At 36.4% G+C, this 9,478-nt stretch overlaps 1 long non-coding RNA gene across 1 annotated transcript; it reads left to right on the top strand.

Annotated features, from left to right (window-relative positions):
- Positions 1–942: 942 nt before the first annotated feature.
- LOC146480082 (uncharacterized) lies at positions 943–4,799 on the top strand. Its single transcript, XR_014864801.1, has 2 exons — positions 943–1,235; positions 2,503–4,799. It is a non-coding gene; the product is annotated as an uncharacterized LOC146480082 (long non-coding RNA).
- The last annotated feature ends 4,679 nt before the right edge of the window (positions 4,800–9,478 follow it).

Below are 9,478 nucleotides of genomic sequence, written 5' to 3'. Positions count from 1 at the left end.
GAGACAATTGTCTGCGCATGCTCGAAATAACTCGAGTTATTTAACGTTTTTTTTAGTTTTTCGTGATTCGAGGTTTTCGCGCGGTTTTCGACGCGTTTAAGGTGGCTTACTACAGTTTTAATGGAGTATAAGGGCACAACTTTTAACTCTTTTAAAAAAGGTTCCAAGCTGTTTTTCCCTTCACTATTAAGTGTTTGCTTAAGTCTTTTACGATTCTATGTGAAATTTGAACAATTAAACGTCAACAAATAGCCAAAATGAGCGACCGAGTATCCAATGAGAGACTGGGCACTAGTAGGTTAAGTCACGCTTTTCTCAAATTCTACCCGTATGACCCCACCTGAAAATTTCAGGAATAAGAAATTGGGTCTGATTTAACATTCATGCAAAGTAAAATAAAAATTTGTAAGACAGTTTTTGTGCAAACTAAGAGAATGTGAAATCAAAAATAGCTCAAAATCTGTCTTACAGATTTTTCAAAAATTTTGGCTCCAAACGTGATTCACCCGAACAAATCAACCGTGAAAATTTCATCATAAGTTGTACGGTAAGTTTTTGAGTAATCCTCGATCAAAGACAGGTTTTTACAACCTCGGACGAGAATTGAATTGCGCATGCCCTTTATTTAAGCGCGCGCTCATGTAACGCCATGTATCGCGTGCGAGAAAGGTACCGTAAATTAGAGCTCTTTTACCGAATGTTTGTCAAACTTTTTTGCCATATTTTTTTGGCCCTAAGCTTGATTACATGTTTGAACGGAGCTTTGAAACTATCGCTACATATACCAAAGAGATTTGACGCCTTTCAAGTGCTGAAGTGGTTTTTGTTACTTCTTGAGGTTACTTGCGTCATTTTTGCACGCGCGACAAATACTGACGTGTGGCAGGCTATCATAGCGCGCGCTACTAAGTCTCGGAAAAACTGTAGTAAGCCACCTTAACTTTGACAACCTAAACTTTAAATGAAAAGCATTCAAAAACGGTTCGTCGGCAAGCTAATTGAGGCATGTTGCCACAAAAAGCAACTCAAGACGGAGACGGAAAACCTTGTTTGACATCACCTGTGGTAATTTTTCGGTGGACGAAAGTCCCTTTTGATTTGATGTGTCGACAGTAAAGATGGCGGTTTGTCTGCAACGAGTATTTGGCGTGTCCAGTGTCAATGCATTTTTCGGTTTTCCGAGGTTCTGCTTCACATCTTATCCAACACCAAGGGAAAGAAATATATCTTTTCTGGTAAGTACTACGTATTGTTGGTTCCTTGTATTTGTATTTTTAGTTTTTATTCGCTTCCTTTCGCGGCAATAAAGAAACTGTGTTGTTGTCATTCTAAATTTCGTGGTATCCTTCAACGAGAACAGCCTGCGTTCTCTGTTTTCATTATTTTTTCATAAAAATCGACTACAGCATTGAGGTGAAGTTATTTTTCCATTTGAGGGTTGTAATTACCGTTTTAAACCAGTACTTTTTATTCTTCGTCGAAGTGAATGTTTTGATTGAAAAATTTAGTTTTTATTTTACCGCGTATTAAAATTTCTCATCATACCCCCGAGACTTTTGTCTCCCTTCGTGATATGGGAATTCCCATGAACAGGGTGTCAGTCTATTAATATACTACTTGTTGCCAAAATTTGGTGTATTTCTGAGGTGTACCCCCAATACACTCTTGCCGAACAAAGCTGCGTTGATCGAATTCCAATTTGAAGATATTAGTTTTCTAGCATCATACTTTCTGGCCTTTCCAGAATTAGCAAATTATAATTTACCAGTAATATCAAGCTCTCACCAAGTCGTACTAAGTTTAAACTTACTTTGTACCAAATGTCAATTCTGTGGACGTTTTCGTTAACTTTTTTTGCCATTTGTTTTCAGAACGGTAGTTCGCAAGTGAAATTAAATTGTACGAAAATATCTGAACCCCCCTGCATTTCTGTTTATACCCAAAGAACGAATTCGTGATATGGGAATCGGCTTGGGTGAGATATTTTCAAGGAGCAGCTTAATAATTTGCCGACATCAAACAAATTTTTAAGGTGTACCCCCAATACACTCTTTCCGGTCAAAGTGTTTCTTTGCGCGCGCGGACATATTTGCTTCTCTGTTGCTGGCGTGACGCATTTTGCATCACATTATTTTGTCACACAAGCGTGGGTATGTTTAACAGAAGTTGAATAGAAGCAGCATTCAGTTAAACATTTTCAGTTTATAGCATCCCTGCTTAATGAGGTATTTGTACAGATTGTTGTGGTAGTGTTCTATAACATCATTGCTTTGAAATCTTGATCTGAACTGTCAAGTAGTGGAACAATTTGCCCACAGGGGCCAATGCAACAACTCTGACAAGTCTATTAGGAGTGTTTTAAGATCTGCCCCTGCCTGGGTACAAAAGCCATGTACAGAGGGTCAGTAACCTTTTCTGGTAGATGTAGACCTTGTGTTTTAGCTGTAATTTAAACTAAATTTAAAATAAATATTGATGTAAGCTTTTTATTTACCATCACAGATCATGACAGATGGGATGAAAATACAGTATGGCTCAAGAATCACTTTGTTAATGGAAGTTCTTGTTGAGGCAGTTCATAAACTTGTAAATTATGCATTCTTGTGTGAAACTTTCTGTGCACTACATGCAAAAGGGATAGATCCAGTTGTGTATCTTTCCTTTTGATAAATGTTTATGATGGCAGAAGTGAAGTGCTCTTTGACTCATCAGGGCATATCAATAATCTTCAGAAAGGAAATTGGAAGGCACTCGCTGAGCATGTAATTTTTTTCTTTAGCAGTAAAGATTTTGATTAGTTGGCCAGGTAGGGCTATTGCCCTAGCATGGTGTGTACAACAGAGATTGGCTACTGGATGCCTGGGCCTAGCTGTGAACATTGTGTTTATGAGCAACAGAGCACTGTCACTCAATCATTTTTATAACTATTCAATTTCAAGAGGCTACAGAAATAGGTTGAGCAAGGGGCAATCTCTTTATACTTTAAGATAAAACCTCACCTTACATTTAGTTATATATATATTTTCTTCGTAAAGCCTGAAATGTATCAGCTGTTTTGCGTCACTTACAAATCATCTGGAGAGTAGATGGCTAATATTCAGGCGAGGATTCCCATGTTTAATGCAACCAGACCCTACCTTCTGGTGATAACAGTGATTACAGATAAATGGTCAAACTTCTTATCAGCCATCTCTTTTACTTTAAAGAAAAATTCAAAACTTTGAAGTGAGTAATGAATTATGAAATATGTACACTACAGTTATTTATTTTTACAGTGCAATCTCATTTGTTGAACCCTCAATTTTTCAATTCCCCCCATTCTTTGAACCAGTAGTTGTTCATTCTCTTGAATTTGCTTCAGTCAGATTTTTACCTCCTATTTTTTGAACAAAATTCAGTTTCCCTAGGAGGTTAAAAAAATTGGTACTCCACTGTAGTGATTTATATAACATTATTATACAAATGTTATACACCAAGTCAATAATATTGTTTATGTTTACTTACTTTTGATTATCAAACAATAACTGTTTATTTTTCATGGGTTTTGTGACATCAGTGACCAGTGTTACAGTACTTTTCTACACCTAATCACAAAGTCTGGTATAACTTTCAGTAATATAAGGAAAAACACTAATAAATATTTCCTTTTCCATTCTGTCCAGGGTTTATGTAAAATATTCTTTATTGATATAAGTGATAAAATGTTTTTAATTTGCAATATTTCAAAGTATTGTACATCATTTTATGAATTCAGAAGAGGACTATTATACACTCAACTCTCTTTAACACTCTTGTACCTTCTATTTTTTTCTCTGAAAAACAGGATGATGAAATGTAATGTAAGGAATATTTTACAGAATGCTTATTAAATGATACATGGTAGGTAATTTGTTGTGTAAAAAATGAACGCATTGGGACTTCGCAGATGAGGTGCGATCCAAAATTTATTAAGCCGGAGTTATGAGGCTGCAGCAGTGTAGTGATTAGCACTACTGACTTCTTCAATTTGGTTTTTGCGTGTAAGGACAAAAGGTTAAAGTGGGTTGAAGGAAAGCCCGTGTCCTAATTGAAAATTCAGAGAATTAAATCTGAAGTGTAGATTTTTGTGGTGGAAGGAAATCCTTTGCAGGAGCAGATGACATTATCACCAACTTGGCAAAGGAGAGTGATATTAGGATCGAGGTCATCAAATGCACTCCCTAATCCAGTTTTGACTAGAAATATGTGACTCTGAAAACCTCAAAAAGGTAGGGCTGGGTGGACAAATGATTTAAAGTGAAGAAATCTGCTAAGGCAGCTAGAAAGTATGAATTGTCTCATTCTTTATGATAGCGATTGAGAGGATAGTGTGCCCTTTGAATAGCCTGACCCCTTGTGCAAGTTGTGTGATCACACCCACTCTGTGCGATGTAATCCACACAGACTGTGGGAGTGATAAGCTGTAATTAGCAGGACGTTGGGGATGCATCATGAGAAATGTGAAGGGGGGAGGGGGGAGTACATAAACAGCATTATTTTAAATTCTCAGGACTTATAATTTTAATACACTGTTGAGTCACTGTCAGGTCATAAGAATTAACCCAAAAATTAATAAGGGGATGGTGTTTTGCTCTGACATCAAACTCTCAGGAAAAGCCAAAAAAGACATCAATATTAATTATTATTACTAAGGAGAATTACAGTAGCTGTAGCTTTCAGATTTTGGTAGTGAAAGGGTTAGTAAAAGTGGACAATACTTTGCAAATGATATTTAACAGAGACTTCTCAGAAGATGGAACACATACGTGTAGCTCATCTTTTTCCTCCCCCCCCCCCCCATTCCTTCCATTCTGATCATTAATTGAAACTCAGGAAGTACAACATTAATTTTGTTATAGTTGCAACTGCTTTATTTGCATAAACAGAATATGTACTGATTACATGTGGGTGTGGTTGCTTTGAAGAAGAACATTTCAGTTGGCAGTATGGGAAGTGATTGTAGTTTTAAAGTGATCTAATTTTCTGTTTGTCATCAGTGGTAAGTGAATAGTTGCGAGGCAAGACTGGGGATAATTGACAGGATAAGAAAATACAAGTTTGCAATATCAAGAATAAGAGCCAGCCAATTACCACTGTGGTTTCCCTGCACAAAATAGTATCAGTTTGCACTCTCAAAACAAAAGAACAATTGTGGTTAACAGGAAGTTATGAAAGGTTCATGTTTTCCCTATCCCTTCCAAAACAAATGGAAAAATTATTATAATACTTCCTTGATTTAATTTAAGAGCAAGAAAGACATTTGACTCTCTTACTACTAATTCAATATCAGTTTCATGGAACTGAGCACCTAGTTTGAGTTTATACAAAAACCAAAATAAACAACTTTAATGTGTACAAGAATAGCTGTCAACCGGGGAATAACAGAATGTTTTAAAAATGAGCTTTTCAATCCAATTTATTGAATTAATGAGCTACAAGTGCAGTATTAAATGACACAAAGCTAACTTGCAACTGACTTGAAATATTTCTCCTGTATTCAAGCATTTCCAATGTGCATCTCCCTCAAACAGAACCTAAACATCAACAAAAAAAAAAAAACTCTTTAATTTGACTAGAAAACGATGAAATCTAAAATATTTTGTAAATTCTTATAATTACACCGTAAGGAATCGTTTTGGTCCGCGGTGTACAAGTTTGGAACGATATCTTTATTGTGCATATTATGTTACCGACCACACGAAGTCACATACCAACACTGGCCTACTATCGTCCGTATTAGCTTGTAATTTGAATATTATCATGATTAAAGATTACTTTAAGAAAATTGCTCCCTCCTCAAAAAACAAAACACACTACAAACTGTTTAAAAGTATGCATGCATACATAAAGATTTGAATTTTCTTACCTCCTCGATTGACAGAGCCGTCGGAACTTTCGCTGTCCACCGACAGAGCAAAACCCTTTCTACTTTTAACATCTATCACAGTAAAAAATTTTCTTCAACCTAACAAATCTGCTATTAGAACGGAACATTTTCACAATGAGTCGCGAAGGATCGAAAAAATGAGATGGTGCGTAAGAAAAATTCGATCGCTCCTAAACTCGAAAACTTCTGCAAAGTTTCCTAGCGCTTAAAAAAATCATTGCTATTTCTATACGCCATTCTGATACAGGAAGACGTATAAACACTGCTATTTTTATCCAAATCTCTAGAACAAAGCGAAAACAACTAAATTCGCCCCTCCAGCCGCCATATTTGTTTGTAAAATTTAGTTCGCGCGTGTGTAAGAAGAATCTGGGTACTAGCACAAAGATCAACCAATCAGACAATTGTCTCCCTTGCTCTCACAAGCTATAACAAATGAAAACCGCGCAATGAGCCAATCATAGCGGCCGAAGGCTAGGGCGCTTAGTCCCATTGCTAAGAGAATCAGTTGGTAAACCTATGAATGCGAAAAATGTTGGTTTTGGTTATGACGTTACTGTCCGACCGTCCGTCCGTACGTCCGCCCTTCCATGTAAGCCATTGGGAAATGCCACACTCAAGTTAACCCTGTTGCGTGGCCAGCTTTTTAGAAAAAACAAACGGAAAATTTTGAAGAAAGCTATAAATTCATGTACTCGTTGAATATGTCGACAAACGTGGAAAGAAGAGAAAGGGAGAGAGAAAGAAAACAAAAACGCAGGCGATGAATAAGCAAAGTTCAACGTAAAAGATAGCGACTGACGAATGCCAGCCGTAAAGACAGAGTAGTTCGCCGTTTTAGTCGGCTCGGTGCACCTTATAGAAGCGGAGATAGCAAGTTACTTTTCTCATTTTTTTTCTCTGTTTGTGAGTGATCGGTATCTCGAAAATCCTTTAATCTGACTGAGTTCGGGAGCGGCAGAATTTTCCTATCTCTCACGGTCACGGTAACAACAAGCGGGATATTCTGAAGTGAAATCATTTCACTCCGATCCGGCGCGATGAAACGTTGATTTTTTTTCTCTTGAAGTGAAACGTTTCGCTCACTAAACGTTGTAAAACGAACAAAAAACTCAGTGATGGAATAAAAGGATTGGTTGTTCTCCAAAGAGTCGAGTATTGATTTGATTTTGTTGACCTGAAAACTTTGCTGGTTTGCTGTTTTGCAGTTTTTCTTTCAGTGTTGACACGTCACTTGACTTAAGCTTAAAAATATTGCTAACTGCAGAGCAGTCCTTTTGAGCTCAGTTTTACGGTCCATGTTCATTTTTTCCCTTGGAGTTTCATTTTCTTGTCACTTCCCATTTTACTTCATTTAAGAAAATTTGATTATTAGCTTTAAACAGTCAAACAAACGCCTCCCAACACAGTGTATCGCTGGCATAAACTCTGACAAATTCTTCTTGCACACATTGCCATGTCTAATTTTAGCATTAATTTGTGACAATCTTGACAGGGAACAAACACAAGCACTTAAAATAATAAGATATAAAGGCAGAGAGTAAGATGTGTGAGTATTTTTCACTGAAAGTCTTTTTTTTACAACTTCCGTTAAAAGCGAATGTAAAAAATTGAAGTGTGACTTTCATTTCCATCAAAACCCCTGTCAAAACAAACGTTACGAAGAACATTTATTTGCTTGATTGTGCGAATTTTTCAAAGATAGTAGCGCGCGTAGACTGTTCGCAGAACCATTCGGTAAATTTGCGCGACAGAGAACCAAAATGGCCGCCAACCTCGTGTTCCGCATGCATTTGCACAGGCAGCCCAACGCAAACACAAAATTAGACTTGCGGTCTCCTATTGTCGACCGCGATTAGTTTGAAGCAAATACACGTAACCGAATAATGATTTGTTTTGGTTTGGCTTCTTATTGGTTAAGAAAGTGGCGCGAGTTCTGCTAACCAATCACAGACTTCACACAGAGAAGCAAACACGAAATTACTTTCGATACTCAAAGGAAAACCGCTATATATATGCCCCTTGTAATTTTGTTGTCAGTAATTCATGTGCGAAGTGTAAGTTTAGTTTTGAAACTTTAATGAACGCTTCTTCTACGCAGTAAACTAATGTGAGTCAGAAGCGGAGATTTTGAACATCCCCTTGGCAAATTTATAATAACTTTATTAACGTGTCAATCGATCTAGCTTACAAAAATATGTAAACTAATTGAGGACACCTATTTGGCTAACTACGTTTTTAAAATTGATTGAATTTCCAATGGGGTCTCGTAAAACTGTGATAATCGGGAAAGGTTCTAAATGTGCAAAAATGAGACGATTTGTTTAGAAGATTTGTTTCATTGATTACCGTAGAATTCGAGATATAATTCCCTGGCTTATATTCCCTCATAGGGGCTTATTTACGGGGAGAGCTTATTTTCGGAAGGGTTAGTTATTGAGTGTAATAATAAAACTGATGAAATCCCGATCCTAAGCTATTAAAACAAGCTAAAAGACTAAAAAAATTAATCCGGCTATATTAAGTATAAATTTCGCTGGAATTAAATTACATACTTTGTTTGAATACTTGGTCGATCAATCGATCAAAAGTTTTTGAATGTCACATTGACTGACATGGGAGGTTTGTGAATTTATATGCACTGCTTATATAAACTACTAGAAGAATCAATTTTCAAATTAATTTAACTTTATTTAAGGCTTAATATTTTAGTCGGATTAGGACCTATCCACAATAGCGAAAAATCTATTTATTTAGTTAAATCTTCTGTCATCACTAGCGGTTATAAAATGCAGATGACTTGTCGCGTCTTTACAAATTTTGTGCGCGATGAGAAAATGGTTAAAGCACCGCCCCTGGTATAAACTGAACAAAATCGACTAAATAAACAGAAAATCTGTTTTTCTTGTCAATCTTTATTCATAACAAAACAACAGTCGTTTCATTAGCGTCTGGTGTGGCTAGGTCAATTGTCTCTTGTTGCAAAACCGAATTTTAAACATTTCGTAGTGATTCGAGAAGAATACTTGAGCAAGATGTAAAAGCAAAATTCATGCAAGAAGAATGAGGATTTCAACATGCTCCAGTTCCCGCCAATTCGACATGTCTTCGCACGAAATAGAATTAACAATGAACGAATGAAATGTAACATCTACGCCATGTAAAATTGTTCAAAGATTGGACAGCTGTATATAGAGTTCCGAGTGCAGATGAAAGCCTTTTTCAAAAAAATTGCTACAAAAAAAATATATTTTTGTTTGGATTTTTGGCAGACAATTTCAATTTTTTTTTCTTCTAGTGCGGATAGGCCCTTTTTAATATTCACCGACATTTTGCGACCAGCTGTCAGCAAAGCGAAATTTTCGGATTTTTCGAACACTGCCTAAAACTCATTAATATTCTTAACGTTTATAATTTTTGCACGAAATCAGATGTTTTGTTTTCGCGTGAATTCAAACTTGCGAAAATGTTGTCTTTAAAACTTAATACGATATTTGATGAGGCTAAGAGCTAAAGTTAGAAAAAATGTAAAGTTTCAAGGCTAATCTGAATATTCAGATTTTTTTTTTAAAA

This window comes from Pavona decussata, unplaced genomic scaffold (assembly GCF_977016875.1).
Source record: "Pavona decussata unplaced genomic scaffold, jaPavDecu1.1 SCAFFOLD_56, whole genome shotgun sequence".
Classification (NCBI taxonomy): domain Eukaryota; kingdom Metazoa; phylum Cnidaria; class Anthozoa; order Scleractinia; family Agariciidae; genus Pavona; species Pavona decussata.
The sequence above is the reverse complement of the archived record's forward strand: the minus strand, read 5'-3'. Positions and strand labels throughout refer to the sequence as shown.